Genomic DNA, 19,868 nt, shown 5'->3' with positions numbered 1-19,868 from the left:
ATTAATTCTGACAATGTTTTTTATTCTTTTTTTTTTATGGCGCTCACCGTGGGCTATAAATGACAATTTTACTATATTCTGCGGGTCGATATGATTACGGCAATACCATATGTACATTATTTTTTTTATGTTTTACAGCGTTTGCACAATAAAATCACTTTTTTTTTAAAATAAAATAATTTATTTTTTGTGTCACCATATTCCGAGAACCATAACTTTTTCATTTTTAGTCAAAAAAGCTGTGTAAGGGCTTGTTTTTTTGTGGAACGGGTTGTAGTTTGTATTGGTACTATTTTGGGGTGCATGTGACTTTTTGATCACTTTTTATTCTATATTTTGTGAGGGTGGTGACAAAAAAAAATAGTGATTCTGGCTGTAATGACAGGGATAGGGAAACAGACAAGTGAGCCCTAATCTACCCGCCACTCAGTCCCTGCCTACTTGCAACGACCCGCCCTAGGTGACGGGGTACAACTGGGCGACGGTCCCTACACTCAGTAAGTGCACGACAGACAACCAGACAAGGAAACACAGAACAAAGGGAAACGGGGCAGTTGCCCACGGCAACACCGTGAGCAACAAGAGTAGTAAACGAGCCGAGTAAAACCGGGAGAGTACGAGGTGCCAAACGCAGAGCAGGGGAGTAGTGAACAAGCAGAGTCAAACCAGGAGTGTACGAGGTACCAAACGCAGAGCAGAAGAGTAGTCAGTAAGCCAGGGTCAATACGAAGCAGGGACAAGTAGTTCAAGAAGCTTCAGCAGGGCCAGGAAACCAACAGAGAAGAATCACAAGCAAGGAGGAACAGGAAAGGCAGGTATAAATAGACAGAGGGCAGGAGCTAGCTCCGTCTGGCCAGGCTGTGATAGGCTCTCCCCACTCCTAAGCCTGCCATCCTGAGTGGTGGAAGATGGAGTCAGTCTCACAGACATAGAAGCAGGTGCAGACTGATTACCTATGGGCGTGGATACAGAAGCTGTGCCTGGCAGATCCTTAACAAGGGCATTGTTTTTTTACTTATATATTTTGTGGTGTTCACCATGCGGGAAAAATAATATTATAGTTTTATAGTTTGGGTCGTTACGAACGCAGCAATACCAAATATGTGTACTTTTTTTTAACGTGTTCATCTTTTTTCCTGTAATAAAATACTTTTTTGTTTTTTTAAAGTATAACTTATTTTTACACTTATTTCTAAAACATTTTTATTACCTTTTTTTACTTTATTTTTGTCCCACTAGGGGACTTGAACACTTGCAGCACTGATCGCTGCTAGAATACATTACACTACCCCTGATGTGTAATGTATTCTAACTGTTATTGTAACGTGACATTCACTCTGACAGGAAGCCTATGAGGACCTCATAGGTTTCTGTACATGGCAGCCCGGAGGCCATTGTCTGGCTTCCAGTTGCCATGGCTAACATCGATTTCATATGGGGGACTGCCGATCTGCTCTAAACTCCTTAAATGCGGCGATCGCAATCGACCGCCGCATCTAAGGAGTTAATTGCCGAAATCAGTGGTGATGGGCCATTGATCGCCAACAGGGAATGCATGGCAGATGCCCTGCACAGTTAACCTCCGCTGCGGTGTAGCGCCGCGCGGCGGTTAACTGGCAAAGTCTAGATGTAACTGCACGTTAAGGGGCACGAAGTTACTGCTCACCTTGACGTGCAGTTACGTCAATGTGCGGGAAGGGGTTAAGCTCTGCCTGTGGCAGAGCTTAACAGAAGACTGTAAAAATGACTATATACACTGCACTACATTAGTATTGCTCTGTATTGAAACAATGAACCAGCGATCTAACGATCGCTGGTTCCAAACACCTAAGAGGACTAATAAAAAGTGTAAAAAAAAGTTTCATAAAGTCTTCAGTATTAAAAAAAATATATATACACTACCGATCAAAAGTTTTAGAACACCTCAATTTTTCCAGTTTTATTGATATTTACACATTGATATTTACACATGTTTAAAATGTACTTTGAAATGAGAGAATAGAAGAAATAATCAATTTAAGATGAATAAAAAGAATCTATTAACTTTGTTTCAACAAATTAAATCTAGATTTTTGACTCTTCAGAGTTGCCACCTCTAGCTGATATAACAGCTCTACACAATTGAGGAATTATTTCTCCAATTTACATGGTGCATCAAAATGCTGTGGTAGCCCTTTTAGTCCAGTGTGCCAGTAACCCTGTGCAAGTTGCCAACTCTAGATCCAACAAAAGAGCCCCAGACCATCACGCTTCCTCCTCCATGTTTGACAGTTGGTGTCACACACTGAGGAAATATACTTTCAAGTACTCGACGACGTACAAAAACCCTGCGTGATGTACCAAAGATGTCATATTTAGATTCCTCAGTCCATAAGACCTTCTTCCACTCTTCAGTAGTCCACTGGAGATGCTGATGAATTCCTGATGTGCGCACCCTACGGGACACAGCAGAACGGAGCGGAAGTGAGCTCTGGCGTCTCCTAGGAAGGAGATGGGGACCAGCGTTCAAGGATCCATGGCTTCGGGAGGTGAGTAAACCCCGACGGCCCGTGGCCATGGTACGCTACAGTATCCCCCCTCTTACGCCCCCTCTTCTTGGGGCCAGAGCGAGAAAGGAATTTTTTAAAAAGGGCAGGAGCACTGAGGTTCTCTTCTGGCTCCCAGGACCTCTCCTCAAGACCAAACCCTCTCCAGTCCACCAAATAGAAAGTCCTTCCTCCTACCCTTTTGCGGTCCAGGATCTCCCTCACTTCGAATATATCAGAAGAACCGCTGGGAGCAACTGTGGAACTAGAAGTCTTGCTGTAGCGGTTCAGAACCACGGGTTTCAGGAGGGACACATGAAAGGAGTTGGGGATTCTGAGGGTAGGAGGCAGCCGCAGCTTATAGGAGACAGGGTTTATCTGTTGCAGAATCTCGAAAGGACCGAGGAACCTGGGAGCAAACTTGTATAAAGGCACCTTCAAACGAATGTTGCGGGAGGACAGCCAGACTTTGGTACCCGGAAGATACTGATGCGGCTCTCTTCTCCTTGTATCTGCTTTTCGCTTAATGCGATCGACTGCCAGCAAAATCGAGGACCGGGTCGGTTGCCAGATTTGCAGAAAGTCCCCATATGCAGAGTCAGCAGTGGGTACTTGAGATGTGGTCGACACTGGAAGAGGAACTCTAGGATGTTAACTGTACACAATGTGAAATGGAGTGGATGTGGTGGACTCACTTGAGTGGTTGTTGTATGAGAACTAGGCCCATGGAAGAAGCTGTGTTATCGTGCTGTGCTGTGAGGAGATGAAGTGGCGGAGAAAATTCTTCACGATCTGGTTGATCCTCTCAACTTGCCCATTGGACTTGGGGTGATAGGCTGAGGAAAAGTCCAATCTCACATCCAGGAGTTTACAGAGGGCTCTCCAGAACTTTGAAGTAAACTGAACCCCCGGTCGGACACAATGTGAAGAGGCAAGCCATGCAAGCGGATGATGTGTTGAATGAAGAGACTCGCCAGTCGAGGAGCAGAAGGTAGGCCGGTCAGCGGGATAAAATGTGCCATCTTAGAGAACCGGTCCACAACCACCCAGACAGTGTTGCATCCTGCTGAGGGAGGAAGGTCTGTGACAAAGTCCATCGCAATGTGCTGCCAGTGGGCATTGGATACAGGCAGGGGTTGAAGCAGGCCGGCAGGCTTGGAGTGAGTAACTTTGTTAGAATGAAAAACACCGTGCAAGAAGAGACAAAGTCCAGAACATCTTTAGGTAGCGTGGGTCACCAGAAGTGACGAGCAATAAGGTCTCGAGTTTTACAGACACCAGGGTGCCCAGCTAGTTTAGAACTGTGTCCCCAGCAGAGAATTCTGCTCCTGTCTGCCAACCAAACAAAAGTCCTCCCCGGAGGGATGTCTCTAACCTGCAGAGGATTAGCAGTGACAATGCAGGACGGGTCTATGATAGTTTGAAGGGACTACATCGTGTCTTCCGTCTCAAACGATCAGGACAGGGCATCGGCCCTCACATTCTTGTCTGCGGAACGGTAGTGGAGCACAAACTGGAAACGGGTGAAGAACAGCGACCACCTGGCTTGACGGGGATTCATTCGTTGAGCAGACTGAAGGTAGGTAAGGTTCTTGTGGTTGGTGAAGATCAGGATGGGGCGAGCTGCGCCCTCCAGCAGATGTCTCCACTCCTCCAGAGCCAATTTGATGGCCAGTAGCTCCCAATCTCCAATAGAGTAATTGCGCTCAGCAGAAGAAAAAAGTCTAGAATAGTAGCCACATACTACTGCCTTTCCTTTGGAGCTGCTCTGGAACATAAGTGCACCAGCACCAACAGAGGAAGTGTCCAATTCCAGCGAGAACTTCCGATATACGTCAGGATGATCAAAGCTGAAGTGAAGGCTTTCTTGAAGCTAATAAATGCGGACTCTGCCTCTGGAGTCCACACTTTGGCATTCACACCCTTCTTGGTAAGGGTAGAGATGGGAGCCGTCAGAGATGAGAAGTTAGGAATAAACTGCCGGTAGAAATTGGCGATTCCCAGGAACCGCTGTATGGCCCTTAAGCCTTGATGACGTGGCCACTCCAGGATCCATCTTGAGACCTTGATCCGAGATGATGTAGCCCAGGAAGGGCAGAGAACTCTTCTCAAGGACGCACTTCTCCAGCTTGGCATATAAACGATTCTCCCTTAATCGCAGTAGAACTTGACGGACATGCCTCCGATGAGTCGTCGGATCTGGGGAGAAAATCAAAATATCATCGAGATAAACAACAAAACAGACATAGAGGAGATCTCAGAAGATATCATTAACGAACTCCTGAAACACTGCGGGAGCGTTTAACAGTCCAAAGGGCATCACTAGGTATTCGTAGTTACCATCCCGGCTGTTAAATGCCATCTTCCATTCGTCACCCCGGCGAATCCGGACTAGATTATAAGCCCCCCGCAGGTCTAGCTTAGAAATAATTTGGGGTCCTTGTATGCGATCAAACAGCTCGGATATAAGTGGCAACGGGTATTTGTTCTTGACCATGATCTGGTTGAGACCACGGTAGACAATGCAAGGTCGAAGGGATCCGTTATTCTTTTTAACGAAGAAGAATCCAGCCCCGGCCGGGGAGGGAGACTTCCGTATGAAACCCCTCTCCAGATTCTCCTTGATATAGGCCGACATGGATAGAGACTCTGGCAAGGAGAGAGGGTATACTCGACCACGGGGGAGAGAGGCATTAGGAACCAGTTCAATGGGGCAGTCATAAGTCCGATGTGGAGGCAGCGTCTCCCTTTTGCTGAAAACATCTGCAAACTGGGTGGGCAGTCCCATCAAAGACTGAGGCAGAGGAGGCTTGACAGGATGGATCTGCAACAGACAACGACCAAGGCACTTGGAGCCCCATTGGGGAACCTCTCCAGAATTTCAGTCCAGGACTGGGGCATGTAGTCAAAGCCAAGGCAGGCCCAGCAGAACAGGATTGATGGCCTTGGGCAAAACAAGGAAAGAAATCAGTTGAAAATGAAGGACTCCAACCTGGAGCTTCAACGGCTTGGTTTTAGAAACGATGTGATCAGGCAGAGGCAGTCCATTAACTGAGGCAACAGCCAAAGATGTCTCTAGGGGAACTGTTGGGCAACTGAAGATGATCCACTAGCGCCTTTTGAATGAAGTTTTCCGCAGAATCAGAGTCAAGATTAGAGATGAGCGAACCGGGACAACCGAACCCGGTTTCGGTCCGAACTTCCGGAAAAGTTCGGTTCGCAGCAAATCCGAACTTCACCGGGTTCGGCCGAACCTGTTTTGACCGAACCCAGTCAAAAATATTATACAAATCGGCAGCCACTTATCTCTATCAATCACTGATAGAGAAAAGAGGCTGCTGATTAAAAATAAAATAAAAAGCATTTCATACGTACCTGGTCGTTGTCTTGCGGACGAGTCAATCTTCTTCCTCCAGTCCGACTTTCTTTTCTGACGCGGCAGCCTGTGATTGGCTGCAGAGGCCTCTGCAGCCTGTGATTGGCTGCAGAGGCCTCTGCAGCCCGTAATTGGCTGCAGCGCTCACATGGGCTGCATCGTCATCAAGGAATGTCGGGCCAGATGTCGCGAGGGACGCGTCACCAAGGCAACGGCCAGGAGACCGGACTGGAGGAAGCAGGGAGTTCCCGGTAAGTATGAACGTCTTTTTTTTTTTACAGGTACTCTATATTGTGATCGGTAGTCACTGTCAAGGGGGCTGAAACAGTTACTGCCGATCAGTTAACTCTTTCAGCACCCTGAAGAGTGACTATTTACTGACGTCGCCTAGCAACGCTGCCGTAATGACGGGTGCACACATGTACGGGGCCTCATGCACACGACCGTAAAAACACCCGTTATTAAGGGTCGTAATTACGACCCGAAATAGCGGGCCCATAGACTTCTGTTAGCCACGGGTACCTTCCCGTTTTCTCTCGGGAAGGTGCCCGTGCCGTTAAAAAGATAGAACATGTTCTATTATTTTATTTTACGGGCCGTGCTCGTAATTACGACTCGTAATTAAGAGCACGGGCAGCCGGCCGCTTTTACGAGCCGTGCTGTCATTATAAGGGTATGTTCACACGACAGCGTCCGTTACGGCTGAAATTACGGGGATGTTTCCGCCTGAAAACATCCCCGTAATTTCAGCCGTTACGGCATGTGCAGACGCTTGAACGCCGCGTCCATTACGGACATAATTGGCGCTGCTATTCATTGGAGTCAATGAATAACGGCTCCAATTACGGCCAAAGAAGTGATAGGTCACTTCTTTGACGCGGGCGTCTATTTACGCGCCGTCATTTGACAGCGGCGCGTAAATTACGCCTAGTGTGAAAAGACAAACGTCTGCCCATTGCTTTCAATGGGCAGATGTTTGTCAGCGCTATCGAGGCGCTATTTTCGGGCGTAATTCGGGGCAAAAACGCCCGAATTACGTCCGTAATTAGTGCGTGTGAACATACCCTGTGTTCACACGCACTAATTACGGACGTAATTCGGGCGTTTTTGCCCCGAATTACGCCCGAAAATAGCGCCTCGATAGCGCTGACAAACATCTGCCCATTGAAAGCAATGGGCAGACGTTTGTCTGTTCACACGAGGCGTATATTTACGCGCCGCTGTCAAATGACGGCGCGTAAATAGACGCCCGCGTCAAAGAAGTGACCTGTCACTTCTTTGGCCGTAATTGGAGCCGTTATTCATTGACTCCAATGAATAGCAGCGCCAATTACGTCCGTAATGGACGCGGCGTTCAAGCGCCTGCACATGCCGTTACGGCTGAAATTACGGGGATGTTTTCAGGCGGAAACATCCCCGTAATTTCAGCCGTTACGGACGCTGTCGTGTGAACATACCCTAATTATAGCAGCACGGCCCGTAAAATAGAATAGAACATGTTCTATTTTTTTAACGGCACGGGCACCTTCCCGTGAGAAAACGGGAAGGTACCCGTGGGTAACAGAAGTCTATGAGCCCGTTATTGCGGGTCGTAATTACGACCCGCAATAACGGGTGTTTTTACGGTCATGTGCATAATGGGAGCACGGCTTGGAAAAACGACCGGCTGCCTGTGGCCGGCCGTGCTCATCTCCTGAAATACTCTGTGCTGCCTTAAACTCTGTGGACAGGTCAGGATCCGGCTTCTTTTAAATGCTGCTAGGGAACCCGCTCGATCCACTATATAAGGCTGCGCTACAATGCAGCATTTAAAAGAAACAGGATCCTGACCTGTCCACAGAGTTTAAGGCAGCACAGAGTATTTCAGGAGATGAGCGTGCAGATTCAGTGCTGCTGTGAACTCTGCTCTTACCATTACGTAGCTCTCAGTCTGTTACCTCTCCTCCACTACTGTCCTCAATAACACCTTCATGATTGGCAAGTCACCACGTAACGGTAAGAGCAGAGTTCACAGCAGCAGAGTATTTCAGGAGATGAGCGTGCGGATCTTGTGCGCGGTAGTGACTTGCCAATCATGTGAAGGTGTTCTTAAAGACAGGAGTGGAGGAGAGGTAACAGACTGAGAGCTACGTAATGGTAAGAGCAGAGTTCACAGCAGCACAGAATATTTCAGGAGAGGAGCGTGCAGATTCTGTGCTGTTGTGAACTCTGCTCTTACCATTACGTAGCTCAGTCTGTTACCTCTCCTCCACTCCTGTCCTCAATAACACCTTCACATGATTGGCAAGTCACCAACGCGCACAAGATCCACACGCTCATCTCCTGAAATACTCTGTGCTGCTGTGAACTCTGCTCTTACCATTACGTGGTGACTTGCCAATCATGTGAAGGTGTTCTTGAGGACAGGAGTGGAGGAGAGGTAACAGACTGAGAGCTACGTAATGGTAAGAGCCCACGTCGTTTTTTATTTTTTAATTTAACAATAGACGTTGGGTCCCCCACATTGTTAATAACCAGCCATATACAAGGCCGCAGCAGTCTGGCATTACATGGGTGGGAAGGGCCACTGGTTTTGTCCATTCCCAGGCTAATAACACTGTGTTGTATGTGGCTGGTTATGATAAATTGGGTGGAACCCCATGTCTTTTTAAAAAAAATTAAAAATAAATAATTTAAAAAAATGACGTGGGGTCCCCCCCACTTTTATAACCAGCCAGATACAACACAGCAGCAGCAGCCTAGCATTACAAGGGTGGGAAGGGTGGGAAGGTCCACTGTTTTTGGCCCTTCCCAGCCTCATAATACCAGCCTGCGGCTGACCCAGAGCCCGACCATCACAACAGATGGTCAGGTACTGGATCGTACCTGGCTCTTCCCGGCACCCCTGGTGGTGGTGGGTACCGGGGTAATAATGGTGGTTAGTGTTAGCCTCTGTACCGGCTAACACTAAGCCTCGCCTTAGTAATGGATGTTGTCACTCAGACAGCGGCCATTACTAAAGTGGTAGTAATAAAATTTGAAAAGAAAAAGATATAGATAAAATATTTCATTGAAATAAAGCACCCCCAACACAACCCTCATTAACCATTTTATTGTAGGAAAAAAAACCGTCATCGAAGTAGTCCTCGAAACCGACGTAGTCCAAACACCAAACCTGTAAAAAAAAAAAAATGAAATAAAACATGTCGTAGGCTTAGATTCAGTTTAATGTGTGATACTGACTGTTATACCATGTATAGAAGCCTGTCGCGAAGTTGACTTAGATACAGGGCGCCAGCAGACAGTATCATACATGGCCATACAGACATATATACAAACAAACATACATATATATATATACACAAGCATGCACATATATACATGCAAACATACACACATGCAAACTATCATACATACATACGAAAACATACATACATGCAAAGATACATACAAGCATGCACAAATATACATGCAAACATAATTACATACATGCAAAAATAAAAACATGCAAACATACATACATGCAAATATACATACAAACATGCACATATATACATACATTCATGCAAACATACATTCATGCAAACATACATTCAAACATACATGCACATATATACATACATGACAACATACATACATACATACATGCCAAAAAAAAATAATAATACGTTCATACTTACTTTCCTCCTGTCTGGCCTCCAGCGATGACGTCTCATCCATGTCGCCACTGCAGAGGCGGTCACGTGGGATGAAGCGTCATCCTGACGTGCGTGACCGCCACTACAGCCTGTGATTGGCTGCAGCGGCGAAAGGGATGAAACGTCATCGCTGGAGGCCGGACAGGACGAAAGGAAGTACGAACGTATAATTTTTATTTTTTTACTACATTTAAATTGTATTTTCCGCGCGCCAAGCATGTACTGTCAAGGTTACTGAAAGAGTTAGTGCAGCCCATTAACTATCAGCACCCTGGACAGTAGCATGCTCGGCGAACGGAAGTGACAGGTTCGGTCCGAATCGAACTTTTTTGTGAAATTCGGCGAACTAGCCGAACCGAACTTTTGAAAAGTTCGCTCATCTCTGGGTACACAAACGCACAATATGGCCTCCGAGGCCGCAATACAAACAAAGTCCAGTAGTTCGTCTGCGTTGTTTCTCCTGATTAGACAATTTGACATAGTTAATCTGTATCGGATCCTCTGGTGGGACGACTGAGGAGGATTGCTGGAAAGTAGAATCCAGCCTAGGAAGTTCTCTCTCCCAGAGAACCTCTTGGGAACGCTCCCGGATCCTCATGTCAACCCGGGAGGGGAGTAGAATAAGATCGTCCAGGGTAGATGGCAGATTGTGAGCAGCCAGCTCGTCCTTAATCCCTGAAGACAGTCCCTGCCAGAATGTGGCCACCAAAGCCTCGTTGTTCCAGGTCAATTCAGCAGCCAGGATACAGAACTGAATGGCATACTCGCCCACGGAGAGGTCTCCCTGGTGTAGGGTCAGCAAGGATGCAGAAGCCGAAGAAACTCTCCCAGGTTCCTCAAAGATCGAGCGGAAGATCCGTAAGAAGCACTGCAAGTCACGGGTCTCTGGTCCCTGATGTTCCCACAGAGGATTAGCCCATGCCAGGGCTTTGCTAGTAAGGAGAGAGAGATGATGAAGGCGATCCTGACGTCATCCGAAGAGACGGACCTGATATGTAGGGTGAAGTGGATCAGGCACCGATTCAAAAATCCCCTGCAGGACCTCGGATCTCCGTCATAGCGTGGAGGTAGCGGCAGGAAGCACAGGGGATCGGTACCGGTACAGAAAAGACGTGTAGCAGGAGGAACAGCAGGAATAAGTACGGTGATGTCGTGGAAATCCATCGCTCAAAATATATTAGACTGAAATTTATACGAGTCCCAACAGACTCTCAAGGCCAGACTCCATTAGTCAGAATCCTAATTAGGATATTTCACCGATATATATCGAGAGCCGAGAAGAAAACACACAGACACGCTGAAATGTTCAAAATTCTCATCTAAAGGATTTATTACCAAACTCAAACTGTTAAACTGAAATTCAGAAGGGGTGTAGGCTTGAGGTAAACCAATCAGAGACAATGTAACAATATTTGTTATTCAGTAAAAAGCATACAATAAAATACATCCCAGATACATCATTATAATTCTTCACACATTATGTTTACAGGTTTCTTATCTCTCTTTTGGACAGAATGTCCTCGTGGAGATGGGGGGAGACCTTCCCTCACGCATACTTGCCATCCCCCCATCTCACTCCCATCTCACTCCCTGTCCATCTTCGCATGGGAACCAAGGTCAAAGATAAAACATACGAAATCAACATTACTTGTATTAAAGGAACAATGACTTTTCTATTCACTACAATAAAACCAAGATGGGAACTCCAGACAAGATGGCTGCTGCACGAAACTAAATCATTTAAATATTATCATCACTATCACATAATACATATCTTAGTAATTCGGCCTCCTGCTTGATAATTCACAATGTAATTTCATACAGAGAATATAAGCAAATAAATCATCCTTCACAAACCTCCCTTTTTCTCATATTAAATTACAGAAATTATATATTATGATTATGAAACTCAAACAATATTTCAATAGGGCCACAACTAATATGATGCCATCACCAATGTCCGGTTAGGGTATGGGGTCCCACCAGTGTATCGACAAGTCATGTACATCATCGTCCTCTTCTTCTCCTGTCTTCTGATTAGAACACTTGATACTGCTGACGGATTCACTCAGGTCTTTGGTCTTTACTTGGAATTTTGCTGATGTCATCACGACTTGATTTGGTCCTTTTCATCTGTCAGACACCGTCTCTTTTAGTTTACGTCACCGGGCTATACACAACACCTCATGCTGTGAGCCTGGTGTGAGATCCCACGTAGGCGGATTAGTGGGGTGTTATTGTGACCCCACAAACCCTCCGCTCATCTGTCTTCTTACTTGTCTGGGCGGCTGCTTGGAATTGTGACACTGCCGTCAGTTCATGACAAACGCGTTGTACTGGCTCCGGCTGCTCCTGCCGCACCTCAGTAATGGAGTTCATCGTATTAAAAATCTTTTAGTTCATGTTTACTGCCACTTGCTCGGGGACCCCAACCCTTGTCAATTGTTACTAATCTGGTGATAACATCTACGTAACAATGTCAGGCCCTTAAACTAAATCAAACAAACACCTTTTATATAAGAAAAACGTCTCTGTTCCAATGGACAGGGCACCTAGAAGATGTGTAATTATTGGGTACATTTCATTTGCACTTGGTGTCACGCTTTCCAGCAGGATTTGTACCTTGATCCGATTGCCTGGAACATTTCCAGCTCACCAAAATATACACAGATTCAACATGTTTATCTGACAAATGTCGCAAACCAATTTTCCTTACTCTAATTTGTATTGCATGGGGAGGCCTCTCAAGGTCTGTTCTCTTCGTGGGAGGCGGGTATGATAAGGTTGGCACCGGTCTGCCAGGACTGTTCTGTAGGCAAATCAAACAGCTCTAACAGAATTTAGCAGCAACAGCTGTAAAGCCTGGGACATACCAATTAGATCTCACCAAATCGATCCTTGCAGTCTTGGGGCCTATGTGAGGTCATACACCATCAATGCAAAAGCCATCAAGAGTGCCTTGGGTCTTACCGATTCACGTTCCCTTATCCGTCCACATTCTGTTAGAATCTGGTTCTCACGCCTTCCGCTCCCAGTTGGACTCTTCCTGTGGAGAACAAACTTTTTCATTGTATAAACATTAATTGATCTTAATCAAATAATTAATTTGAAGAAAAACATTAACAAATAACATCTTTACATCAAACGTTCACATTGAGCAATAACTAGAAGTGATACATGCAAACTCATTTTTCTTCTTTATATATATATATATATACACACACACACACAAACACTGCACAGAATTTTCCTTTCACAATAACAACGACAAAAAACAAATAACTAAAAATGTTTTCAAATGGGAATATTCCACTTCTGTACCTTTTATCTGACGCATGACTCTAATAGTCCAATGCTAAGGCTGGTCCAGAACTTTACATAAAACTTAACTTCAATATTTAATATTCCCACAACACTTCTTAAATACAATTATTAAACAAACTAACTTTGGAATAACATCTGGAGAACTGCTGATATCTTATTGTACAAACATCAGGTCAATACTTGGGATAACATTGTTCCCCTGTCACTTGCACACAACGTCTGCAGTGGGGAAAATACAGGCCGGGCTTCAAGCCCCCCCTGAGAACAGGTCTACACACACGAGCACCGCGTCATACACGTCTACCTCGGGTAGTTGTATGTTCTGCAGTCGCTGGGACTGTTAATCTGGCCGGGCTGCACTTTTCACAGGTACCTTTGCTGTTTTACCTATGTCATGCCGTGCGCACATCATGCCGGCTGCTACAAACCTAGTGGTGGCATTATTGTATCCAGGGACAAGCCAATTTACTGATACCTGGCTGCATATACCCTTGTTGTCAGTTCTGTTTTCTCTTGCTCTCTCAATTGGCTTACCCAATGATCCAATAAAGTTCCTACTACCAATGGGCCCATAATTGTGGGCGATGCCAAAAGCGTACCTAGAGTCAGTGTAGATGTCGGCCGTCTTACCTTCTGCCAGGTTACAGCCTCAGCGAGCACCTCCAACTCCGCTCCTTGAGATGAACAAGAAGGTGAGAGTGGTTTCTGGGTAATTTACCTTGTGCCTCGTATCCTGTTCTACACATGCTGTATATGATAAAGTATGTCTACATTACAAATTTACATTGGAAACCCATGTCACATATAGATAGAACATTTCAAAAGGGTGGAGTTTTATTGTTCCACATTTATCTGATGATCCAGAACACTTGTAAATCCCACCCACCAGGTCCTGTAAATACCCGATTAATACAAAAACAAACAAAATATGTTACTGAAATCTGGCATAAAAGAAACAATATTCAAACAATTTTTTTTGTTTTGCCTTCTCCCCATCTAAATCTGTAAAGACTCATCTGTGAGTGACGTCACCTCTGCCTCCTGTGTAAATTGGCTGGAGGGGGATCTGGAACCATCTACACATAAAAACCTCAAAATATAAATTACTGTCATACACATTTAATCTGGGTTACTCCTTGAAGCTCATACACATTTAATCTGGGTTACGCCTTGAAACTCATACACATTTTGTAGATCTCCTAGAACCAAATTCATTAATTCAAAACAAAATAAAACACAAAACAAAACTACCTGATCAGTCCCTTCAACATTGGGAAATCTTCAACCCTTTCTCAGCCACTGGGATAGGGCAGTGCTTGGCATAGCTCCTTCTGGCTGTGAAGGGGTTATAAAATTGCCTGTAAAAAGGAGAACAAAAAAACAAAAACTACCTGATCAGTCCCTTCAACATTCCCTCCTATTTGGACTCTGCGAAAATAATGTAGCAGGGTTCAAAACTACATATCAACATAATGAAATTAGACACTCTATCTGGGGGGGGGGGGCACTAGTTTAACCCCCTCTAATACACAACAGCCTGGAACAAAAAAGATTACTTTCTCCTGACAAAAATACATTTTATCTTTAAAATGACTTGCAACCATTTACCTGTAAAACATCTCACATTTTCAAAAATAACATTTAGGCAGCACCATAGCACGCGCCTCATGTGTGAAAACAAAAACAAAACAATTGTAATTAGTTATTCAATAACACAGAAAATAATATATCTGGTAATATTAATTACTGCAAACCAATAAGCTGTACATAAGAATAGGGAACAGAGGGGGCACATACATGTTCAAGACCCCGTGTCTCACAATATCTGTAGTTTAATACATTTGAATTAACATTAAAACATTCCAACATTAAATCTTATCACATTATAACACATTAATCTGCAGTATAGCTTTTATCTTTTTACAAACAGATCCAGCCGGCTGTAATATTTTTCTCGCTTGGTGTAGTTACAGACGACTGCGCTGCGCGAAAATAAAACACGTTCCATTAAAAAATGAAAAAAAGTAGAACTGATTTTAACCCCATACACAAAACACTAACATTTTTTGACATTACTGCTGTTAAAAATAGGAAACATACAATATAGTTCTGCTTTTATTGTGGCCATTAGTTTCAAACTTCAGACATGTTACATTACACACATCACACAGATGTCTCATCACATCACACATGTATCACACATCACACAGATGTCACATCACACCTGTTCACATTACACTCCCCCCGTTCTGACCCACGTTAGTCACTGCAATGTACCTGGCTGCTCCGTTTTCTTCACTCTTCCAATGAAAATTTACACCTGTATTTAAAGAGGCTCTGTCACCACATTGTGCAACCCCTATCTGCTATTGCATGAGATCGGCGCTGCAATGTAGATTACAGTAACGTTTTTATTTTTAAAAAACTAGCATTTTTGGCCAAGTTATGACCATTTTCGTATTTATGCAAATGAGGCTTGCAAAAGTACAACTGGGCGTGTTGAAAAGTAAAAGTACAACTGGGCGTGTATTATGTGCGTACATCGGGGCGTGTTTACTACTTTTACTAGCTGGGCTTTCTGATGAGAAGTATCATCCACTTCTCTTCAGAACGCCCAGCTTCTGGCAGTGCAGATCTGTGACGTCACTCACAGGTCCTGCATCGTGTCGGCACCAGAGGCTACACTTGATTCTGCAGCAGCATCAGCGTTTGCAGGTAAGTAGCTACATCGACTTACCTGCAAACGCCGATGCTGCTGCAGAATCATCTGTAGCCTCTGGTGCCGACACGATGCAGGACCTGTGAGTGACGTCACAGATCTGCACTGCCAGAAGCTGGGCGTTGTGAAGAGAAGTGGATGACACTTCTATTGTAAAGGATCTGCCAGGCACTGCGGGGTTAACTCCCAGAACTAATCAGTCAGCACCTGAGAATACATCCCTGAGACTGACTCCTGCTTCCACCATTCAGGCTGGCAGGCTTAGGAGTGGGAGAGCCTATCGTAACCTGGCCAGACTCAGCTAGCTCCCGCCCTCGGTCTATTTAAGCCTGCACTTCCTGTCCCTCGGTGCTTGTTATTGCTTTGGTTTCCTTCCTTGTGGTTCCTGGCCCAGCTACAGCTCCTGCTATTTTTGATCCTGCTCCATACCGACCCTGGCTTACCGACTACTCTTCTGCTTTTCGTTTTGTACCTCGCACACTCCTGGCTTGACTCGGCTCGTTCACCACTCTGGTTGCTCACGGTGTTGCCGTGGGCAACGGCTCCTTTTCCTTGCTTGTGTTCCTTGTATGTTTGTCGTGTTTGTCGTGCACTTACTGAGCGCAGGGACCGCCGCCCAGTTGTACCCCGTCGCCTAGGGCGGGTCGTTGCAAGTAGGCAGGGACAGAGTGGCGGGTAGATTAGGGCTCACTTGTCCGTCTCCCTACCCCCTGCCGTTACATAATAACAAGCCCATACCTAGTCTACCCCTGGTCCCTGACACCACTATGGATCCCCGTGAGACCCTGGCTCAGCAAATGCAGGGTCTCTCCCTACAGGTCCAGGCCCTGGCTCAGAGGGTCAACCAGCCTGATGCTACCCTGGTAGTTCCCCTCACCGCACCTCTTGAACCCCACCTCAAGTTGCCCGACCGGTTCTCAGGGGACCGGAGGACTTTTCTCTCCTTTCGGGAGAGTTGTAGGCTTTACTTTCGTTTAAAGCCTCATTCCTCAGGTTCTGAGAGCCAGCGGGTGGGTATAATTATGTCCCGGCTCCAGGAAGGGCCCCAAGAGTGGGCCTTCTCCTTGGCTCCTGACGCCCCTGAACTTTCCTCCGTTGATTGTTTCTTTTCTGCTCTCGGACTTATTTATGACGAGACTGACAGGACTGCCTTTGCCGAGAGTCAGCTGGTGACCTTAAGTCAGGGTAAGAGACCTGTTGAGGAGTATTGCTCTGACTTTCGGAAGTGGTGCGTAGCTTCTCGGTGGAATGACCCTGCCTTAAGGTGCCAGTTTAGGTTGGGTCTGTCGAATGCCCTGAAAGACCTGCTAGTTAGCTATCCCTCTTGTGACTCCCTAGACCAGGTTATGGCTTTAGCGATACGACTTGACCGACGTCTCAGGGAACGACAACGTGAACGTTTATGTGTTTTCTCCTCCGACTCCCCCATGATGCCTCCCGAAGCTCCGTTGCTTCGTTCCTCCCCGAAAGATTCAGAGATACCTATGCAACTCGGGGCCTCCGTGTCCCCCCAACAACGTAGAGAATTCCGCAGGAAGAATGGTCTCTGCTTCTACTGTGGGGACGACAAGCATCAAGTGAACAACTGTCCTAAGCGTAAGGTTGCAGCCAGAGAACTTCCGCGTCTAAGTGATCATCGGGGAGGTCACTTGGGCGCACAGGTATTTCCTGTAAATATGAAACGTACTAAGATCTTGCTTCCCTTTCAGGTCTCTTTTGGTGGTAGGTCTGCTACCGGCAGTGCTTTCGTGGATTCAGGGTCCTCTACTAATATCATGTCTGTGGAATTTGCTATGTCCCTTGCTATGCCTCTTATTGATTTGCCTAAACCTGTCCCGGTAGTGGGTATCGACGCCACTCCTCTTGCTAATGGTTATTTTACACAGCATACCCCTGTTTTTGAACTCCTTGTTGGCTCCATGCATTTGGAGCAATGCTCTGTACTGTTGATGCAGGGATTATCGTACGATTTGGTGCTAGGTCTTCCCTGGTTGCAGTTGCATAATCCCACGTTTGACTGGAATACTGGGGAGCTAACCAAATGGGGTAATGAATGTTGTACGTCATGTTTTTCTGTTAATTCTATTTCTCCCCCTAAGGAGGCGAATACGCTACCCGAGTTTGTTCAGGACTTCGCTGATGTTTTCTCTAGGGAGGCCTCCGAAGTGTTACCTCCTCATAGAGAATACGATTGCGCTATCGAATTGGTACCAGGAGCTAAGCTTCCTAAGGGTAGGATATTTAATCTTTCTTGTCCCGAACGTGAAGCTATGAGAGTGTATATCCAGGAATCCCTGGCCAAGGGTTACATTCGTCCCTCTTCTTCTCCGGTAGGTGCTGGCTTCTTCTTCGTGGGGAAGAAGGATGGTGGTCTTAGGCCATGCATTGACTACCGTAGCCTGAATAAGGTCACGGTAAGGAACCAGTATCCCCTTCCTTTGATTCCTGATCTCTTTAATCAGGTTCAGGGGGCCCAATGGTTTTCTAAATTGGATCTACGGGGGGCGTATAACCTTATTCGCATCAAAGAGGGGGATGAGTGGAAGACTGCGTTTAACACGCCCGAAGGCCATTTCGAATACCTCGTCATGCCCTTTGGGTTGTGTAATGCCCCTGCGGTCTTCCAGAATTTCATAAATGAGATTTTGAGAAATTACCTGGGGATTTTTCTGGTAGTGTACCTTGATGACATACTGGTGTTTTCCAAGGACTGGTCCTCCCACGTGGAGCATGTCAGGAAGGTGCTCCAGGTCCTTCGGGAAAATAAACTGTTTGCCAAAACCGAAAAATGTGTGTTTGGGGTACAGGAGATTCCATTTTTGGGTCAAATCCTCACTCCTCATGAATTCCGCATGGACCCCGCCAAGGTTCAGGCTGTGGCGGAATGGGTCCAACCTGCCTCCCTGAAGGCGTTACAGTGTTTTTTGGGGTTTGCTAATTATTACAGGAGATTTATTGCTAACTTCTCGGTCATCGCTAAGCCCCTTACGGACCTCACTCGCAAAGGTGCTGATCTCCTCCACTGGCCTCCTGAGGCTGTCCAGGCTTTTGAGGTCCTTAAGAAGTGCTTTGTCTCGGCCCCGGTGCTGGTTCAGCCCAACCAAATGGAGCCATTTATCGTGGAAGTTGACGCATCTGAGGTGGGAGTGGGGGCTGTCTTGTCCCAGGGTACCAGGTCCCTCACCCATCTCCGCCCCTGTGCCTACTTCTCCAGGAAGTTTTCGCCAACTGAAAGTAACTATGATATTGGCAACCGCGAACTCTTAGCCATTAAATGGGCATTTGAAGAGTGGCGCCACTTCCTGGAGGGGGCTAGGCACCAGGTAATGGTCCTTACCGACCACAAGAATCTGGTGTTCCTAGAATCTGCCCGGAGGCTAAACCCGAGACAAGCTCGATGGGCGTTATTTTTTACCAGATTCAATTTTTTGGTTACCTATAGGGCTGGGTCTAAAAATATTAAGGCTGATGCACTGTCGCGTAGCTTCATGGCCAGCCCTCCTTCGGAGGAAGATCCTGCTTGTATTTTGCCTCCAGGTATAATCATTTCCTCGATCGATTCTGATTTAGTCTCTGAAATTGCTGCTGATCAAGGTGCAGCTCCCGGGAACCTTCCTGAGAACAAGCTGTTTGTTCCCCTGCAATTCCGGCTAAGGGTACTTAGGGAAAATCATGACTCCGCACTATCTGGCCATCCAGGCATCCTGGGTACCAAACACCTAATTACCAGAAATTATTGGTGGCCTGGGTTGCCTAAAGACGTTAAGGCCTACGTCGCCGCTTGTGAGGTTTGTGCTAGGTCCAAGACTCCCAGGTCCCGACCAGCGGGCTTACTGCGTTCGTTGCCCATTCCCCAGAGACCTTGGACACATATCTCCATGGATTTTATCACCGATTTGCCTCCATCCCAAGGCAAGTCGGTGGTGTGGGTGGTGGTGGACCGCTTCAGTAAGATGTGCCACTTTGTGCCCCTCAAGAAACTACCCAACGCCAAAACGTTGGCTACCTTGTTTGTCAAACACATCCTGCGTCTCCATGGGGTCCCTGTCAATATTGTTTCGGACAGAGGGGTACAATTTGTTTCATTGTTTTGGAGAGCCTTCTGTATGAAGTTGGGGATTGATCTGTCCTTCTCCTCTGCCTTCCATCCTGAAACCAATGGCCAAACGGAGAGGACTAATCAGTCTCTAGAACAATACTTAAGGTGTTTTGTCTCTGACTGTCAATTTGATTGGGTCTCTTTCATT

Source organism: Rhinoderma darwinii, chromosome 1, assembly GCF_050947455.1.
Source record: "Rhinoderma darwinii isolate aRhiDar2 chromosome 1, aRhiDar2.hap1, whole genome shotgun sequence".
Taxonomy (NCBI): domain Eukaryota; kingdom Metazoa; phylum Chordata; class Amphibia; order Anura; family Rhinodermatidae; genus Rhinoderma; species Rhinoderma darwinii.
Note: the sequence above shows the minus strand (reverse complement) of the source record.